Raw genomic sequence first — 21,781 nt, 5'->3', positions numbered from 1 at the left:
AATATAGTAGGCAGCTGAAAGCTACCTTCTGTCACAGCTGTTGCTAAGAAAAGCAAACCTGTAAATTCGTGTGGTGTTTTCTATTGCACCTGATTCTACTCTCTGGCAATAGTGCCATCTAGCCGCTAAAAGTCTGTACTGTGAGGTATCAAGAACACCTTGCCTGCGATCAAAATATTACACTCGCACGCTGCAGCGAGTGTGGTTCATTCTAAGTTAGTGGAATTCATTCATAGATTTCTCATAAGATACGGCACATACCCCATTCTAACCAACAACGTGCATTACAGAACATCGCCTAGATTTTAGACAGGGGTGGGAAAGCTTTCCTGAAGGTTGATGAAAACTCAGCAAAGCTGGCAGGGAATCTATCCGGGGAGGCCCAAGAGGTGTATGTATTTATTGACCTAACAAGATGGAACTGATCATCTGAAGAACAATCTCAATGACAGATATGTTACACTGTGGAATATTCCCCAAGGCAAAGTGTATTGCAGGGAAATATTTAAATGCAGACAGAAAACCTCACGATAGAGATAATATTTTTGTGGTTAACAAGACAAACTAAAAGATATATTTAAAAAAACTTCTTTCAGTTTCTTTAAATACAATGATGTATTTGCAATCATGTTGGAGGAAAAAACAGTTGTTCTGGGTGTAGTGATGCGTTCCTGTTTTAATGTTTAATGTGGTGTTGAATGTGTTCCTTGCAGGAATACAATTCTTTCCGATTAGAAAATAAAAAAAAATTATATTTATTAATTATATTTATTAAAAAAAATTAGCACCATCTAGGTTTTGCTGGGTGGTTTAGTTCCTTATGAGTTACCTAATGTGGAAAGATCCAACATGTGCAGCTCTGCATCCTCAGGTGGGCCTCTGAGCTGTGGAAACCTGGAAATATATTGCACTTGGACAGCACCAAGCGGCTTTGTAAAAACGGTTCTATGTTTCTCTGTGAGTTAAACCGCAGCCAGTTTGCTCAGATCACAAGTATTTCAGTTATTTATTTATATTTTCCCACAAGAGAACACCTCTTCGAAGCAGGTGTTTCTAGCCATCAGCCATGCCAGCTCAACCTCCACTTGGGGAGTAAAACAACATACCTTCTCTCTTCTGCATCCTGCTTTGTAACTCCAGTTCTGAAATTCAGGCTCTTCAGTGCAGTTGCACCTGGGCAACCCCAATGACTTCACTGGACTTGCACAGAGCTGCAATAATTGACTGGAACTTAGTAAAAGATGCTCAGGGAAGAACAGAATCCAGGACCCCTCTCTCTGCTCCCTAGGGTCTTGCACAGCTAGTGACGGCAAAAAGCTGCAAAATTCTATTTCTAATGACAGAATCCAGAAGTTCATCTCTAAGTATGCCCGGGAAGCATCAAACACGTAAATGCCCTTTTTATAACTGCACTTTTCTTAGTAGAAACAAAAGCTTTAATCTGTGTAAAAACTGTGCTGTCCAAATGAGCATCTAGAAATAAGAATTGTGTTATCCAATACAGCTCTTCTGTATTTGCATAACACCCAAAATATTGCATGTATATTGCAGGTTCAAGACAAGGAATGAAATGAGCTTCTTCTGAAATAAAGGGTCCCTGTAATTTTATTTTGGGCATGAAATAAGATAAAGGCAAGGAGAAAAGGATACTTCAGAGCTATTTGGAGGTTAAAAGAAGTTAAGAGCTAGAAAAAGCCTGCAGCGCAGGCAGTTTTGGAAGACAATTGATTGCAGGGTGGAGGCACAATCAAGGCACATCAGCATTTCTGGGATCTTGCCGTGGCCCACAGTGGTAATTACAGCTAAGAAACTGGACAAGTTCACGGGACCGTTCCAGCCTGTATGAGGAACCACTAGCCCTCAGACTTCTGAGAGGAACGACAAAACTGCTGCCAGCCTGGGCATCTGCCAATGCCTGTGTCTGTCCCAGTCTGAATCTCTCCCTTGGAGTTCTACCTTCACACTCCCACAGAAGCTGAAGGAGCTTTTGGTTTAAGACCCATTAAAAGAGAGAACAACATTTTCTATTCTTCTCACTTAGAGAGCAGTAATGGCATTTTAACTGTAAAGATGGCTCTGTTTTGTGAGCAATGTTCTGTTTCAGGCTTGCACATCAAAAACAAACTGCCAAGACTCATTTGGAGCCAGCTGAAGGACTGCAAAGCCTTTAATTAAAAACTTTTTGCTGTCTTTGAAACATGCAGAATAGCACAGACACTCCGATAGCTTTCAGTGGAGCTTAATGGACACACTGTAAATCATTTGTGGAAGCAATGCACAATAGAGAGCTATGAGAAGTGTGTGCAAGGCACAGTACTAGGATCATGGAGATTAACGGAACTTAAGGCTAAGTAATGTTATTTTTAACCATCCAGTCTTGGTCTCCTTTGTAACCACAAAACTTCCTTGAGATGATTTTTGCTGTAAGGATAATAAATGTGTTTTAACTAACATTTTTTTTTAGAGAAACCTCTAATTACAGCTTGCGCGTTTCTGTGATGAACAGTCAGTCACAAGCCTTATTAGGTCATTCCAATTGCTAATTATCCTAGCTGTTGAAAATGTATGGCTTATTTCCAAGCTGAATTTGCCTATCTGCATCTTCTAGCCTTGACATTCAGCTGCAACTTTGTCAGTTAAGAGCATCTACTGGCAGATTGTGGGGTTTGGCTGTAGGTTCTTACAAACTGCGATCAGGCCACCTCTTGGCTTTTCTGCTAGCTTAGACCACTCGCTCAGAATGGGAACAATCTGTCAGGCCCACAGCTGGGTTTCTTCCCCTGTGATGTGACTGGAAACAAATCTCCCACAGGCTACAGCCCTGACATGGGCCACTCACTTGGCCTTTCACATAACGAGGCTTATGAAAGCATGTGTAAGTAGCCAAGTCCCTGTGCCTCAAGATACACACATCCACGGGACCAGACATATGGTGTGACGGTTACTGCGTTAGGTGAGGGGCATACTTCCAGCCATGGAGCACAGGAAAAGAAGACACCAGCCTCTTCCCTGTCAACAGAGGCGCTGGCGGAACAGAGGAGAGGATCCGCGAATCCAAGTACTTTCTAGTCCTTATCAGTCTTAACACTATATTCTGAACTTTCTCAAAGTATATATATGTGTATATATATACACCACTTGAGAGAGAGATAGACATACGCACTTAAGTGTGTGTGTGTCGCATGCATGCAATGAATACCTTTACAAAAACTAGCTTTGATTATTAAATTAGAACCGAGATATGAGCTACAGTTCACAGATGAAATCTATTATTGAAGTTCTCCAAGGCATGGTGAATGTGGCCATTAACCCAACCATGCCAGTACTGATGGAATAAGGGTAAGCTGCAACATGCCAACTAGATTTCTTACTGATTTTCCCTCTGCAGCAACAGCATGAACCTAGATTATATCAGGAGACAACTATTAGCTGTAGGGTATGTAGACAGGTAGTGTCAGAAGATCTCAAAATCACATACACATGCGACAATGTTACTAAAAACTCTACCTTCATTTCAAAGATAAAAAATTAATGTTCCTTGCAGTAGTTTCAGGGAAGTATTTCAAGCTGCTTCATTCACTTAGAAACAATGACAAAAGGCTGGAGGTCTGCTATCACTGTAATTTAAATTTGTAAAGCTAGACTAGGTTAATTTAATACACTGTAATTTATGCAGAAATAAAAATGGTTCCTTTCTCTGCTGTATTGAAAACTTATTCTGCCTTTGATACTCATCTTAATGCATCTAGTGCATTGTAGCATGTTGCAATCATTATTGTGTAAATAGCATTAAGGTGCTTAGTCTTTATATCACTGTTTAAAATCAACTTCTTGATATTTACATATGGTTCAAGTGAAAACTGGCAGCACTTCTTTTTTTACAATGACAGTTTAACATATGGCTTTAAAAGTATGAATTATTTATGTAAACTTGAAGCCATTCAGAACATTACCAGAAAAACACTATAATTTACACAAACAATAGGGTTACATCTGTAGTCATAAATATTCATTGTTTATCAATGGTCTTTGTAGATGATTAATAAATCATAAAGAGTCTGATCCTGAGAAGGCAAAGGGCCAGATGTACAAATACACTTAGACATCTGGTGGGATTTCCAAAGCAACTGACTGACAGTGGGACACAGGCCTGTCGCGGTAGTAGGGAAGACGGTAGTGGAATGCCACAAATTAAGTTTGTGTCAGGAAGGGATACCCTGTCACCTGCTCAATTTGGGGGTTTTAGTGTAACTCCTGAACTTTCTCAAAGAAGGTAATGAAATGCCACACTTGGCTTTAAAATATGCTTATAAGGTCATGCATAAGGAAGACAGATTCTAAGCCAGCCATGTGCCTACTTTAATTTGCGTGATCAGATAAATTTAATACACATTCATATTGACTAGACACAGACCTATTGGACATGTTAAAAAGGGAGAACAAGGCACATTTCAATGAGTGGCCTTAGAAAAAAATCAATTATCAGCAATACTCACTACCTTACATTGTCCTGGAGTTGACTGGATTTTCAACCACTTTGTACCCTGAAATCCAGAGCACCATTACTCTAATAGTCAATCTGGTTTCACACTTTCCATGTAAACTGTGAACATCTGATAGAGAAGTTAATGGAATAATAAATACAGCACATCTCAAAACAATTTATCCAGTATAATTTTTCAGCAAAAAAATGACCTTTACTAGTTCCCATAATTCAGTATTATTTTAATACTGGCAGTGATTTTAAAAGTTTCTGTCTGTAAATTATTTTAAGTATAGGACTATCTTCTCTGTGTAAGTCCTTTTAAAAGGTGTTCGTTACACAATCAGACACCCAACTACTTGCAGTATCTCTCCCTAGAATATAAAAAGGTCCAAATTATGTTAACTTTTGTAACTTCAAGTCTATTTGCCTAAGATAGATAACAGTTTACCTGAAATTTATCCGTAAAATCACTCATTCAGTCACCATTATACACTTTAATATAAGCAACTTGGGCCCAGTGGAACTAAGCTAGTTGGCAATTTTGCAATTTGCAAAGCTCAAATTACAATTCTTTATGTGGGAGTCTCTTAGCAACATTTAATAGTCTTGTTACTTTTCTAAACTGCATGTATTAGTTCACTTAATGTGAAGGGAACGCAATTAAAAAATTTAACTGAGCATATGATTTGAGTTTTGGATGAGATGTATTTAGTGCTAGACTCTGAGGAAAGATGTCCTTTCTATGTTTGCTTGAAGCTTGTCTGGCCCAACTCTGGGCTAGTGTCCTAGCTTGAAGAATCTAGGCTGAAACTCTTGCTCCTGTGAAATCAATCACAAAATTCCCAGTGACTTCAATGAAGCAGAATCTCACCCCAAGGCTTTGGCATTGCACACTTAAAACCAGATTCTCCATTGTCTTACACCATGTGAAGTCACTTATCCCCACACAAAGTGTGAGAAAAAGGCATGCAACACATTATCGGTTTCCTTTGGTTGCAATTTCAAATTTAGCTTACACAAACTGTGACCATACCAACAGCAGAGGAGAGTGAAGTGGTGTAACTTTTAGTAACAATTTTAAGTTGGTAATGAAATGTTTGAGAAGCAAAGAAAGAATTAAAAGGGGATGTGGCTATGCTAGATTCTTTCCCTGACTCCAGAGCATTTATTACCAGCTGTAAAATGTTAATTAAATTTGTATTCTAAGATTTGAATATGCTACAAAAATTGACACTTGATTGCAGAACACAATCTACAAAGGCAAACTTTTGCCAATAATATATAGATGATGTGCAGAGAAGAGTTCTGGGTAAACAGTCAACAAATGGAAGACTGGAAGGATGGGGAGGGGTACAAGAGCAAAGAAGCCTTCAGCGCTCTCCACGTCTTCTCCAAAAAGGATGCATTTTAGAGGTACAAGAGTCCTGCCCATGCGCTCTTTCCCGCTGAGCCGTTCTACTTGACTATTTAAAGCCAGACAATGAAATTTATCAGTGTACCATTTCTGCATTATCTCTGACCAATACTAGATATGCATCACCATACTGTGAGCACACAAAATGAACAAGGACTGGGAGGTGGGAAACAGAGACACCAGATGTGCTACACCGACAAAAGCAGTACGAGGGGAGCAGGTACTCACAAAGCCTTGCTTCGGTATAGCGGGAGTAATTGTTACCAGCTTCCTCTGCAGTTAGTGCAGAAAGAGGTACTTCCAGAGGGAAGAGTCAGAGAGTCCAACCTGGCTATTCGTCTGAGCCCGTGTCTAGGAAGAGTATTTCTTTTGGTTGATTTTGGAGAAAGTCTGTACTGAGTAGATATCCATAATGAACATCCCCATATCTACACACACACGCAGCCTCCCCCCAAAACCCAAGACAAGAGTGAAAGAGTATAGAATAGTAAGAAGGAGATGTCAATGAAACACTGGAAGGTGAAGACAGAAATCAGAGGTGAGTGGAGTTGGAATATTAATGAGACATATATTATGGTACTATTAACATTATCTTTAGACTTTTGAGAGCTGTGATTTCAGGGAGTTAACAACCATCAGTGTTTGTATGAATTTTTGTTTTTCCAAAACGTAAATTTAATGATAAATTTAGTTTTGTAAATTATATACATTTTTGACATAAAATTGGCAGTCACTTCTCATGAAGTACAATACTTTCCAGTGCTCCTAAAGCTGGAGTTTCAAACCACCAAATCACAATGCCTAATCACTTGATTTTTTTTGGTGTGGTTTTTTGGGGTTTTGGGTTTGGTTTTTTTTTTTTCAACACAAGGGTGTAGAGATACTAGACCAAAGCTGACTGACAAGCACATCTTAACTGCTTTCCATTAAGCCAACAACAACTTCACACAAACTTGTTTAGATCTCCCAGATCTAAATATAAGATTAAGAGCAAAAGTTCCTAGCACTCTAATTCCAAATCCTTTCTGATTTCCAAACAGGAAAATAATAACTACCTATACACTAGGCTGAATTATGTAATATTAATTGAAGCTGTATATACGTGCTAGAACTGTACAGAAAACATACAAAGATCTCCAGGGAGCTCCTTCCCACCAGCATCCCAGATGATTCGTCTTTTCTTTTCTCTTTGAGAAATAGTTCTGTTGGTAGTTGGCAGTAAAATGTAGATCTATTGAAGTTGCCTTGATATGCCCCAGTCAGATTTAATACAAAAGAAGTTGGCAAAATTGGAAACAGTGGGAATCAATGTGTCACATCTCATTCTCTTGAAAATGTTTGTCTGATTCTTTCCTGTCATCAACAAAAGTGGAGTAGGTACATCAACAAAATAAATTTCTGTAGTCCCATACCAGAAAAATGTTGGAAGTAGCAGCAATCTATATTTGAAACTGTGATGTAGTATCTAGTTAGAGATCAGTATACTGTTTGTCCTGTATTTAACATAGCAATGACTCTGAAAGTCATGTCAATTGAATTTGCAGGTGATACTAAATTAGGAGAAGTTGTGAACAGTGAAGAGGACAGACACTTAAATACTGGGCTGTTGAGAAGTCAGAAATACAACCATGAAATAGAATGAGATTCAAGCAGGACAAATTAAGGCTGATACAACTAGGAAAATAATTGGAAACAGCAATAATGCTCAGCAAAGAAAAAATTGATATTAAATAGATTCTTGGAGAGCAGTGAGTTATTGCGTGAAATTGAATCTGGAGAGAATAGAACTGGTGGTAATACTTGGGTCATCCTCACAGGTAGTGAAGAGATGAATGTTTTAAAGCATGCACAATCTGCATGGGAGTAAATTTGACATACTTGAATTCCACAGAGTGAACTGAGTGGCATGCAAAAAATCAGCCCTCTAATGCATTGGGTTAAAACAAACCTCTGGCATTCCCCTATAGCAAGGGATGAGGCTGCCTTTATAGCCATTGTTTACACACAGGAGAGAGCAAGAATAGTATGGGTACATAAATACCATTGGGTGAGCATGGACCTGAGCTGACCCTACCTGTGTTATTTCTAGCAGCTATTTCTAGAACTAGAGAAAGGATCCCCAAGATGACTGGCTATGAGGCCACCGAGAGGACCTCTGGAAAGAGTCATGAGTCGAACAGGGTGATTTGGGGTGCTCCATTTCCCCTCAGAGACTTGCTCAAAGTTCCCATACCAAGCTGAAGATTTTCTGAACTTCTGGTGTTGTCACAGAAAGTGGTCGAGATCCTGTTACTAAGATTATTCATAAACTAGGTCATTTAGCTAAGCTGTGGGAACAGGGACAGAAATACTTAGGAGAAATAGAGACCTTCCAATCAGAGGCAAGGCTACAAGGGAGGCCTCTTGTGCAGCGTTTTATTGCCATGCACCTGCTGTGGTTTGAGACTAGTGAGATATCTTTTGCATCGTGGGACATCACCACCCACTGCACTGGCCTGTAGAGAAGACTCAGAGCTCCTACTGCAGAGCATAGGAGAATGTTAGAGTGCCACGCAAACAATGCTTATTTACACCTCTTCCTACTCTGACACTGTCCCGACTACATTCCAAAGACCACAAAGCATTTTCAGTGATATGGAATCTTGCATTTAAACCCTATGTTATAACCAAATTTCATCAAAAGTTCAGAAAAAAAGTTTCTTCTGGAAAATAGCTTTCAGTGTGAAGTCATCGATGTAGTATTTCCTCAAAGTTCCCAGAAATATGCAGACTGATCCTCTCATTTGCTGCAACTACTTTGCACTGAACTGCTGGAAGACTTTCAAGGTAGACTCTGTCCAAGGGAAAATTGCAGGGATTTGTTGGGAATCCTCTGTTGACACAAATCTGATATAAAGGCTTCTATTACATGTCCCATTCCTCTGACTAGCATATGATATGTGGCTGAAATGAAGGTGACGGATATGGCCTAGGCCACCTACATTGCTGGTTTGTCTTTGGATGAAGTTTCAGCTAAGTGGCCTGTGACGTGGGCAACCAGACCTCTGACAGGCTTCTGCTGAAATGTCGGATCTTCATATTATCATTAAATACACACACACAAAACAGTCATGTTCCCCAATGAGATAAAATAAAGTCTCCCCAAATTGCCTCACTGTGTAGTACAGTCAGCCTCTGAACTTCCCATTCAACCCTGAGTTAATGGGAGGAAAGGCAGTACAGGGGCAGAGACAACTTGTGTAGAGACCTCACTCATGTTTCATTCTACGTGCCTGACCTCTTTCAAAAGGCAAAGGGCATGTTTGTTTTTCACCCTTGATAGAACATGCATTGTTCACTGGTACACCTGCAGAGACAAGGGAAGGAGGGAAAAAGATTTTTGGAATCTAGAAATATTTAGGAATTCTCCATTATTTGCACTTTTGAAATCAAGGCCATATGCTTTTCTATGATTTTCTATTTGTTTTAGTTCGATCAGTTGTTATGGATTTGTTGCAGGATTCATTTAGTGAAATTCTATGACGGGTATTAGAGGAAATCAGATTATATCAAAATTAAAGCAAAAAAGTTTTTTAAAAGAAATTTATGTAAAGGAAATAGATTAGCAGCCTTCATGTCTATTGCTGATAGGGGTAAAAAGTAAGTAGGGGCTTAAATTACTGCCAGGAAGACTTAGATTGCACATGACGAAAAGCCTTGGAACAGTAAATCCTTCAATCCTTCAAACAGGCATAGGTAAGGCCTGGGACACATTCCCTAAGGAGGCTGTGGCATCCTCATTACTGAAAATTTTTAAGAACAGATTAAAGAAACATCTGGCAAACATGACAGGGTCCTGCTTGGGAGCACAGTGAGTGAACTAGATGTCTTCATGGATTCCCTTCTAAGCTTAATTACTGCATTTTTTTTTCTGTGATGCTTATGACCTTTGTGGTCTTAAACTCATTTAAACTACTGAGAACTTTTTCTATTTCTTTTTCTTGTTCTTCAGAAAAATATCAAATGCTAATAAATCTCATGTATTTTGCTCAAATTACCAGTAAGAGAAATTAAAAATTGAAGTCATTACCAGTGGTTACTGAAAGGATGTGAGTAGAGGTACTATCGCACATCAATAAGTGATTCTCTCATCACATATCCTCACACTATCTCATGTGAGCAAATACAACAATGTTGTTGTACAATACACCATTTCAGGGGAATAACTTTTGTATAACTTGTATAACTTCTTGTATAACTTGTATAACAACTTGTATAACTTGTGTCCTTGACACCAACAAAGCAAGGAGAGCTGGCCTGTAGACCTTACACGCAAGCAAATATGCCTTCCAATAAACCAAGATTCTGAATCAATGATCTAAGGCATCCTGTCACTTGATATCAGGACAAAAAAATTGGTGCTAAGTCTACAAAGTCTTGCAACCTAGACACTACTCTAACAAAATGATTGCTCAAGGGCCTCAGAGGTCCATGTCCTAAACACAGCCGTGACTACCCAGAGGTTCAGACCTAGTAATATCAGCCCAACAGACTACAGTCCATACAAATCAGCAAGCTCACAAAACTTTGTTATCTGACATTGGCTGAGGGAATAAAGGAAATGTCTGATGTCTCAGACACCAGCTCCTGCTTTAGGAGTTGTGTTTGCCGAGTAAGCTTCCCCTCCTCTTTCTTCTGAGGGAGCTGAATTTTCCCTTCATCCCATAGTTTTTCACTAGTCCATGACTCCTCAGGAACTGTAGGACAGAGATGCTGAAGGAGAAGATGCTCACCTAGAGGGTTTATGAGCACAAAGCCTTCCCATCAAGTCCCACAAACTAAATACACACACACGTGCAAGTCAGTGAGTTTAATTAGTGGGCTATGGTTTCAGGTTGGAAATGTATTCTTCCCAACTTTTGGAGCTTGTTCTCTGGTCCTTTTATGCAAGATAATGCAGTATCCTTGCCCCAGACACATCTGATGACTAAAGCGGAATCTACTCCTACAGTTAATTCAAGTTCCCTGAAGTCCTGAGGATTATTACATATTACATGCTCTCTTGCTTTCCTTTTTTGTGAAATTATGCTACTACCAGTTTACATAGTTCATGGGATTGGTACTGTGCAAAATTCACCAACTGCAAATAGATGGAGGTATTCTAACTGCATCACATATTGCTTATTGCTAGATACTCATTGCATTTCTCTTATGTTCATAGAAATGCTTAACTGAACCTATAGGATTATAACAGAACTAAGACCATATATTCATGTGAATAATAAGATGGATCATTCCTTTCAGAAATAAAATAATTTCATTTAATTTCAAATAAGAATGAACAAATTAGCAACAGATTAAGCATCTGGAACCTTTTAAATAATTTGACTAAATATGAGGGTTATTAAGAAAAGATGTGTTTACTTCTATTGGGATTTATGTCTAATATTTATTTCACCACAGATGAGCTTCATCAGGCAGCAGGAGAAACAGCCAAAAGAAAACAGTTTGCTTGTTTTCTCAATAAATGAACTATTTGTTCTGTATTTTAAAGAAGGTGAAAACTAACACTGTGCTAATCCTGCCAGGCATGGCCTGTATGTGGTTGGTCAACTCAACACTGAAATCTGGTTTACAAAGGTCTGGAAGTGATACAACACTGACAGGTTCAAAGGACACTAGTGAGCTCAATGAACTCAAACTTCCAAGTCCAAATTTCCAACATTTCTTCAGAGGCCCAGCAAGGAATTTCAGCTCCCACTTTCCTACTACTCTCCCAAGACATGGAACCTGGCATATCTAAGGTAGATGCTCTTCAGAGAAATTACATGACCACCACCCACATCAATCCCTTTCTCTTTTGCTGAATTATCCTGTTTTCAGTACCTCCAGGGATGCCAGGTGGCTATTCTTCATGCAAAACAAGTTATTCAGAGATGTTATTCAGTATGGATTGCCAGTCTTTGAATCCAGAATGTCCTCTGGGGACAATGAGTGGGTGGGATGTTTCCCCAGCAATTACAAAAGCAGCTCTGTCATCATTTCTAGCCCTGTGGATTTCTGCAGCTCTAGAAATAACCCAGACACCATAAGGCCCCTTTGTCACAGAACTTCTGGAGTGCACATTTTTCCATTCTTGCCTTATTCTTTAGCAAGACAGATTACTTCCTCTGCCCTGCCTGCCACCAGAAAACTTCTCTGGAGTGAGGAGCAGGCATCTATGCAGTGGTGCCTCCCAGAAAACCTACCAATGACTTTGTCTACATCACTCCTTCCTTAGCATTCTTCTGGTCCCATTTCTCCATATACGCTATGTGGCCTCACCTTAAAGAACCTCCAGTACCTTAAAGAACCTCCAGTACCTTAAAGAACCGCCAGTACACACCTCACTCTTCATTATCAAATCCTACTTCATTTGCAGACATCAGCCTTTTGCCTCTCTTTGCAAAGGTCTCTGTCTTTGCTCCCTCTTCTGCCCAGTCTTCCTACTCTGTTCACAGAATCACTGGTTCCACTACAACACACAGGCATTCTACTCCTGTTTTTCCTCACTGCTCCTCTTCACATGTCCATGTTATTCACCGGCTGTCTTCAAGCATTCATCTTGGACTGGAATCTCTCATTGATAGGGATGGTATTTTGGCATAGAGTTCTGTAAAATATTCTGGTTTTTTCCAAAATGTCTGTTAAAATGAATCTTAATGATGGTAGCAAAACTATTCCTTTTCTTCTCCTGGAAGCTGGGTGAGATTATAAGGATAAGAATAATGAAGAAGATGGACCAGAGAGTTGATCTCGATCTAAAAGAGGAGTCAAAAGATCTCTTCTGAACAGGTGGCAATGAAAAGTTAGGCTTCATAGGCACTTAAGCAAGCTAAAAAGGGCAATAAGTGATTTTTTTGGTTTTTTTTCCTCCAATGAAACCTTCATAACATTTCAGGAAAAGAAAAAAGAAGGAGGGAGATATGTCCCAAATTAGGATAAAAAGTTAAAGTGTTTGTTTTCAAAAGTGTTTTTAATTATTGTGAACCAAATGTTTTACGTCAACAACTTAAAATATTTTGTTTTGATTTATTCTATTTTTAAAAACCCTCCAACATAAATTGCATTTTGAAAGAAAAAGTCATTTAATAACAGCAGTTGGAAACTCCTCACTCTATAAAAGTTGAACTAAGATATTTCATTAAAATCAAAACATGTTTTACAAAAAAGTAGCTTCAGTAAACAGTATTTTCCAGTGGAGAGGGGTTTCAACCCTACCCTGTGTTTTTAACAGCTCTGCTTTCAATTTCCTTCCAACACAGTACAAACAGGTGTCTATACAAGGAAAATGTCACAGGGCAATTTCTGGAGTTTCATGCTCTGTGAATACCCTGCTGTTAATCATGCTTACCATGCATGTCGTGTGTTATCATGTCAAATGAATCCTACTGGTAATGGTAAGATTCTACAGAGTATATACTTGCTGGGATTGAAGACACGAAGAACTGCTTCAGCTCACTTGACCCTGCAAAAAAGGCTTGACAGACCTGCAGTCTGTGCTCTCTTGCATGCAGACATACCACATTCAACACACTCCACCCACTTCAAAAGCTGCTGATGAAATAACCACTTCAAAAAGCAATGAGGAACTGTGCGGACCACTGCATCTGAGGTGGCTCCCACCTGAACCCCAGGCCAAAACTCACTGGTGCAGCGCTATGTCCTTTCATGCCTTGTAGCTTTGTGAAAGACTGTCTTGCCCTTGACTAGGTCTCCCAAAAGTAGAGCTAGTATGGCCCTGAGCTGGATTAATTTGGATGTTTATATCTGGATAGAAAAGCAATGAGGCATTATGGAATGCTGTTCAGATGCATCAGTTGCTTTCTGATGCCTGTTTGCCTTGAAGAGACTGTTTGGTAAGCAGAGAATGGGTAAGAGGAAGAGAAGGAAAACTTGCAAAGACTTTCTCCCAAACCTGTGCATGTATGGTGGCAACACACAGAGCAAAAACTCAGCATTGCAAATACAGACATATTTTCTCTGAAAATCTTTTTCAATTTTTATCAGAATAGAAAAGCAGCCTCTGCCCCACCACAATATATGTCCATATTTGTATAGAGAAGCTTGAAAGAAAAACAGCAAAAAGTCTACCTCATGCAATAGTAATGAAAGACCAAGTATTATGTTTTTATCATAACTATATTAAGAAAAAACATCTTGCCAAATGCTTGTAATTACAGAGAGAGGGAACATACAGTGATAAAGCTGACCTTTAAGTTCTGTGGATTCAAAATTCTATGTCGTATTAAAAATGGTACTGCAAAGGCCCCACTATGGCTGAAATTCATTATCGTGCTCTTGAATAGAGGAGTCCAGTCATTGCATTTAAATTCCAAGCTGTAATACTGTTTTTAGAGGACTGGAACTTCTGTGTTTAACTTCAGTTGTTTTAAATTGGTAGCTGTTTCATATAACATGCACTATTTAATAATTCAGCACTCTCATTTTGTTAATGCAAGTTCTAATTGAACTCAGAGAGTCCTGAACATTCAGCAGCTCACCCCAGATAAAGTTGTGTTCAATGACAATCACTGATACAACACAAAAGGAGTACTTTGGGAGAAATCCTTTACCTGCAGGGACCATAGGCAGATATGCCGAAAACTCAGTTGTGTTCCAATCATATTCCTCCCCACGTGTTACAATCCAGAAAAGCAGAAGGACACAGAAATTCATCTGGCTGGTGTTTTCATTTTCTTGCATACTGGGTATCAGATCCTGTCCTGCTACTGTCTGGGGGATTTGGACTCCTACTGCATTCCCCACATACAGGAGGATCCACGCTTTGCCTAGTCTCTGTTCACCATTGGGCCATTATATAAATGGATAGCCAGAGAATAATACTACTCATCTGAAAGCATCTCCTTAATTTTTTTTTATGTTTTCATGGTTAGCAGAATCTGTAACCTAAAGTAACAATTAACCCTCTGAAGAACCTCTGCTGCAGATCTCATACACATCACAATAATTGATATATTTCATGACCTTTTGGAAAGAGCACGGTGAACTATGATATCATACCTCATCTGAAGCAAATCCTTAGTCCACGCTTAATAGTTTGATAACACTTGTATTAATAAAGAAATGTACCCTATGCCTAATGCTTGACATAGGAAAGGTGTAGAGTCAGCAAAATGTTAATTGTAATAATAAGTCTCTCTTCACAGTATCAGCTAGTTGCTCATCAATCTGCCTAATCATTACACTTCTCAATTGTACTAGATTTGTTTCTGCTGCTTCCATATAGTACTATGTAAAAGCTGAGCGCTAGGGCGTAACTCGGACACTTGAGCTGTTTAACACCTATGCAGAAATATTTGCATTAGGCAAAGAACCACACAGAGTGCTCGAGCACAGGAGCAGTCTCCACAGCACCATCACATACTGGGGAAGAGCCGAGAAACTGTTAGAGGGGGATAAGAGGTGTGGCCTTAAGAGGGAATGAGCACGACATAGAAACGTAAGTATAACGAAGCAAGCACCAGACAGCCACCTTTGAGATGGTCATTCACAGCTCTTACCGGCTACTGAGACAGTTAAACATGGATTTAGAAGAACCTGATATGAGGGCAGCAAGAAAGACCATCAACTAGTACAGAAATGTAATATTAGAAAATCCAAATTTTCAAAACTTTCAAGTCTATTTTCCTAAACACTACAAAATTTTGGCTTTATCACTTTTTTGGTTTATTTTCCTTCTGGGTTTTGAGTCTTCACTATTTTTCCCATTTTCTTCCTCATCAGGATATCTAAAAGTAACAATTTAACAAAACAACTTGATGCTTCTTAGCTATTCACATGACTTCAGGAAATAGGGCTGTTTAAAAGTATTAGATATTCTGAGGGATGTAAAAAAACTTCAAGAGTTCATAAACCTGGAAATTTACTGGAGGATTTTGAAGATGCTGATCGTTCATGGACAGAAGATAAGAATATGCTTTGGGTCCAGTGTTGCTGCTGACCCAGCAGCCTATTTCACCATACTGTCTTTAACAGCACGAAGGTCATGTGAATGCTACAGGTGACTTAGTGCTGGAATGTTCAATATACTGCTCTCCTCCTTCAAGGCTTGAACCTGGGCTATGACTCTTACAGATGCTGAAGTCCTGGGAATGGAGCCAGGTCACTGGAGTACATCCTTTCCGACCCAAAGTCTGGAATAGAAAACTATTTTTGTGAGCGCGTTTCATTGTTGTGCTGGTGTTACTGGGCTCTATATTTCAATTTGATTTGTGTGTGTGTGTTTCAGATGATACTATTAAAAGGCTTCTTTACGAACAACTGAGCCTGACCTAATGAGATGGTCCTCAATGAGACGAACTGCAGGAAAACTAACACAGAAGTACCTTGTGCTTCAGGAACACAGATGAAGAAAGTATAGCTGTCTCCTAAAATCAGAGTTGAAGAGCAGGGAAAGTTTCATTCTAGTTTGTTTCTCTCACCCTGCATTCACACACTTGGGCAAAACAGAAATTAGCTCACAGATTGCTGGAACTCTAGCTCCTTGGACTTCCAGTTCAACATTTAGATTACTACATGCTCCCCTGAGTTATAGACAATGGGAAAAAGCTTCTGACACTTTTCTACATGTGGGCCAAAGGGTGACACCATGCTTCTAAATACACATCAATTTGTTGTGAGTATGTTCACCCTTTCTACTTTAATAAAGGAAAATAGCACACCAGAAATTCAAATTATTCTTTAACATTCCTTTCCTGATGAAAAAAATTTGGGCCATGCATGCTCTGTTTTCTCTATCTTTCTTCCATTTTGCCGAAGGCTGCTGTCAAAATCCTTGTTATCTTTGTTACTGCAAGAGCCAACTACTCCAAGCAAAGCATCTACAATTGGTTTACATTTTCTCTGTGAATATATAACAAAAGATAATAGAAAATGTCTTTTGGCATTTTGTATGTCATTTTCATGCCAAAATGTACAATTTAATAATATTCATTTAGTTTGTAAATGCATCAGGGCTTGGGAGGAAATTTGAATTACTCCAACTTATCATAAGCGTAAGTTTGATTTGGCTAAGTGCTGAAACTGGAGCTGAATGCTGTTGAATACGGAGTTAAGAGTTGGTCTGTGCTTCTCCTTGAGTATTTGAAAGCAATACTGAAAGTGAAAACATATTGTTATAATTAGAATAAAAGATGCTCCTTGGTTTTTGTTCAAAGCTTTTTTATCCTGCTTGGGAAAAAAAAAAAAAAAGGAAAATTAAAAAAATCATCTTTAGAGCACACGTATGTATATTCTTATGCTGACAGAATGGGCATTTCTCTATACACCTCTAAAGGCAAAACCTGTTTCTGACCCTTGAAATTCCATTCCATTGGTTATAAATTAAGAGAAAGAAATAGTGATTCTCCCCCAAAAACAGTGCCATGTGGAAAAAGGCAGGGAAGACCCTCTGGGATAACAGGGATGGAACATCAAAACAGCAGTTACCTAAAATAGAAACCTCTCAGTGTAAGAGTAACTGCAAGGAGCTGCTTAATGGTGCTAGAAATCTCTCTCAGTCCTACAGTTCAGATGTCACACGTGCTATGAAACCTTTTGCAAACGTGTTGTTTTGCATAACACAGAGCAGCCAACCACAATTTTCCTCCCAAATGAGGAGGCACAGTACAGAGAATGCTCTCCAGCAGAATGACTCTTTGCAACAGCAGGATGACATCAAGGCATAACTTATTCAAGAGGTCCAGGTGCCCTATGGAGATCTAAGTATCCAATCTGATGCTGCAGCCACATATGCCACTAGCAATAAAAAGCTGTCAGTAATAAGAGACTTACTAATATGTGTAAGACCAGCAGGAATAAAGTTCCGCATAGAACAGTGCATTCTCTCTTACAATGAAGTGAAGGGCAAGATTTCACAGTACATATTGTTACTGTCAGTGGAAAAAAAAAAAAACCTGTCACTGTCATCGATCATATTCTACTGTATTGTGTGACATTAATTGATTTAGATTGTGCCGTTATACTGCAGAAATGTAGACATATGCTAATATCTATCGAAGTATATATATACTACTTGACTCCCATGGATGTGACCAAATAAACCAAACCCCACATTTATTTAAAAAGAGGTGCTGGTACAAAAAAGATACAAGGGGCTACCACATAGTCAGATCGACTGGGGACTGTGGTCCATTAGCTAAGTGCGCTGTTGTTGGTACAAGTAACCAAGCACATTTACTCATTTTATAAGAACAACAGAAAAGAATACCCGACACACAAAATGAAGCACAGTAGTTAGCTAGAAAAATGCAATAAAGAATAAACTAGTGAAGGTTTCTGAGCTAACCCCTTCTGTCATAACTGCTCATATGATTCAAAATTGATGGAATAATCTTGTATCGGAGGAATCGCCTCTGGACAGCAGACTTTGAGAGAATATGCTTCAGAAAGCTGATTTAGGAAATGGTTAGCAATCTGATACTCCTCTGCCTAAGTAATACAGAAAAGTCTGGTTGTAAGTATTTCAATCTCATACAGCTCTCTTTCTACCTTAATTTAATGCATTAAGAAACATTATTAAAGTGACAGCATTTTCCACCTTGCCAGGATAACGTATGACAACCTTGTCCCTGTTTAGTAGAGAATTACTGACATATCTGTGTTTGGCAAATGCCTGCTAATTGGACCCAAATATAAAATGTATCGTTAAAACATACCATGTGAATCAGGAACATCTTTTGTGGAGCTTTGGAATGGCAACTGCATAACTTGCTAACTCGACTGGATTTTCATCAGTGAAAGAGCTAATATGGATAATATCAGTTTAATTAAGAAATAAAAAAATGTTTAATTCAAGATATTAAAATATTCTACTAACAAAAGATCAAAATTTAAAGTTTTCACTCCCACATGTAGAAAGAATTCTGAAAATTCAAAATCATGGGGGTTTTTTTAGTTGTTTTTTACTTTTTATAAAGAAAACTCTTCCCCCAGAACATGAAAACTGAAGAATGTAAGGCATAAAGTGTAAAGTTCATATGTGAAAGAAATCTTCATTGACAATTTTGTTTGGTTTGGTTTGCTTTCTTTTCTTATACTGCAACATACATAGTGGGTCAGATTTTGATTTCAGTTCTACATACGTAAATTGAAGGACTTCCAGTTAAGCCTTGTGAATTACTCCAGATTTATACTAGTTTAACAGAGATCAAGGTCTTGTTCAGAAATGGTGGCTTGTAACAGTCAGGAACAGGCTGGGACAATTACAATTAATGGAGCGATTTCAGTTTGCATGCACATATATTGTCTATGATGATAGGAACCTGCAACTTCAGGAAAGCAAGTATATTCCTCACATAATTCCAACCTTCATTACTATTTGAGTTTACATTCAGTGGAGAACTCTGCAGTGAAACGATCATGGTTTGGACAAGCAGGATAAGGCCGATGGCATGCACAAAATGCTTCAGCAGAAACATAAGTATGTGCCTGAATATGTGTAAAATACAAACTCCATTTGCCAGAAGCAGGGATCTGGAGACAGCATCTAGATCCAGACCGGCTTATGTAGGCCTGCTATGGCAGCAGAGATGGTCTTTTAACCTCAAGGAAACAAATGAGTATTTAAAAAAGAGGATCTTCTGCCAACTCTGAATTCTTAGGCAAGGGCCATCTCCTCCTCCAGGTAAAAGACTAGAAAGAGTAGGAATCTCTTGGGGTCTGATTCTGCTTTGAACCCCATTAATCCTATGTCCACCCACATTAGCAGTGGATGGTATTTTGTATACATTTTTATACAGTTTTGTATGAAGGGTATTTTGACGTTTCAAGCGCAGGTTAGATAAAAGTGCCACATACTCACAAATTCCCTGAAAAGATGTTCATAGCAATGTCAGTTAAGCACAGTATCAGTCCTAACCTCTGAGTTTCCTTTCTTTTGTTAACTTTAGACAGACCTTTTTCGTGAGTCTAAGATTTTTTTTTCCCAGTTTAAATAGAGAATGATGCATGCTATTTAAGAAAAGGATTCAGTTGTAGCGTTCATATTAAGCAAATGAGGTTCATTCAAATTGTATTCTAAGCCATCCCTCGCTTCTGAATTTACATTGTAAAAATCCACACTCTTCCTAGACTTGGTCAAATGTTTTCAGCCATAATAATGAAGGCAATAATTTATCTTGTTAAATAACAGTATGTAACCATTTGATTATACATGCTTATTTGGGTGTTACACCTCATAATGATTTGTACAGCACACAAAAAGGCAGACTTAAAAGTGCATATCCTCCTACAAACACACACACATGCACAAACATGCTCACACATGAGCACATACGCATAAGCATATACTTCTAAAAGTATCCCAATGCTGTTTAGATATGATAGCAAGGCTCTTTTTTTTTTTATCAGGCTTTTCATGCAGAGTAAAAAAGCATTTCAGTGATGGGAGAACATTTTTATATTTAATTTCTCCAGTGATGACTTTCATATCGTAGCATAGTAAGTGATTTTGATTGCACCTTCTACTAGTGAAAGACAGGGTATCTAACGCTGTAGGCAGTCATGATCAGTTACCTGATATGTATTTCTAACAACAAGAAAAATCTCAAATAGCAGGCCAGCAGCAGGTTTCCAGAAAGGTGGGAGTTCTGTTCTTGCTGTTTGCAGACGGCAATGTGAATAAACACTATTCCTACTCACAAGACAGTCAAGGTTGTACAAATAACTGTCATTTTTATCTTCTCCTTACCTGCTAATGAAAATACAGCTGTAAGATTATTAATAGCCATTTCTATGATAAATTACACTTTGCATGAAAGAGCTTTGGGGTATTAAAATTATTTCTATAGTTGCAATTTGACACTAGACAATTTGTTATGACTTTCATTGCAATAGACAGATCATATTTTTCCTAGATCTGAGCTCTGCCTCTGTTATTTATATTTCACTCTATATTCCTTCTAAAATCAGAAACTTTACTCCAGCTACCAGGCATGACATAGCACAAAAAAGTCTTGAATACTTGTTACCTGAGGCTCAGCTCAAAATGAAATCATCCATGGACCTTAAGGAAATCAAAAGGAAGTGTTTCCTTCAATGTTAAATGAAAACTTCCTTCTTATAGAAAGTAAAAGGCAGATTAAGTCATGAGTGGAATTCCTCCTATTTTCATCTTCATTTCTCTGCTGTTAAATTCACAGTTACACTAGTAAACCAGAGCTGTATGAAAGTACACTGTTTCTGAAAATGACATCTTGAAGTTGCACCTGACTACAGGTTTGTCATTTTGGGGCTCATTTATACCTTGTCTTTCAATCTTCCTATCGTCACCCCTAACTATAAGCCAAATTCATCCTGTTCTTGCTTCTGCTACGATTATTACATACATCTCCACGTCTCATTCTAAGTTTTATGATTCCCATGGCTATAGCCTCCCCAAGTCCCTATACTTTAAATCACAGACAGATCCAAAAAGTTATTTTCAGACATCTCTCCAAACAGACAGAAACATATTAACAGGTACAAGTTTACCAAGCAAGGCTTAAGCGGGTTCCCCAATAACATTGCTCCGTGAAATTCTGTGTTCACTGCTAATGGAGAACGGGGGAACACCTATGTAGCTCCACACATTCAAACAGCACCGTACCGTCTCCTACAGATCACTGTCTTATCATTGCATCTCAGCCAGCTGATCTCCCTTTCAGCACCCAGTACCTCACATTTTCCACCCTTGTCTTCTAGCCCACAACACAAGCAGCAGTCATTCATTAAAATTTAGAAAGGTCTTAACACCTTCCCATAAGCACAGCGTAATCATTTGTCATGTTATACAAGGTTCCCCTACCATTCCATACCAGAAAAAGGATTTTCTTTCTTTTTACCAGCAGTGTTGGCTGCAG

The 21,781-nt window shown here is 38.7% G+C and overlaps 1 protein-coding gene across 3 annotated transcripts in view; it reads right to left on the bottom strand.

Moving 5' to 3' along the window:
• The window catches only part of ANO2 (anoctamin 2), a 200,223-nt gene that overhangs the window by 54,527 nt on the left and 123,915 nt on the right, over positions 1 to 21,781 (bottom strand). The gene's annotated exons all lie outside the window — the stretch shown is intronic.

This window comes from Harpia harpyja, chromosome 6 (genome assembly GCF_026419915.1).
Source record: "Harpia harpyja isolate bHarHar1 chromosome 6, bHarHar1 primary haplotype, whole genome shotgun sequence".
NCBI classification, from domain to species: Eukaryota; Metazoa; Chordata; class Aves; order Accipitriformes; family Accipitridae; genus Harpia; species Harpia harpyja.
The sequence above is the reverse complement of the archived record's forward strand: the minus strand, read 5'-3'. Positions and strand labels throughout refer to the sequence as shown.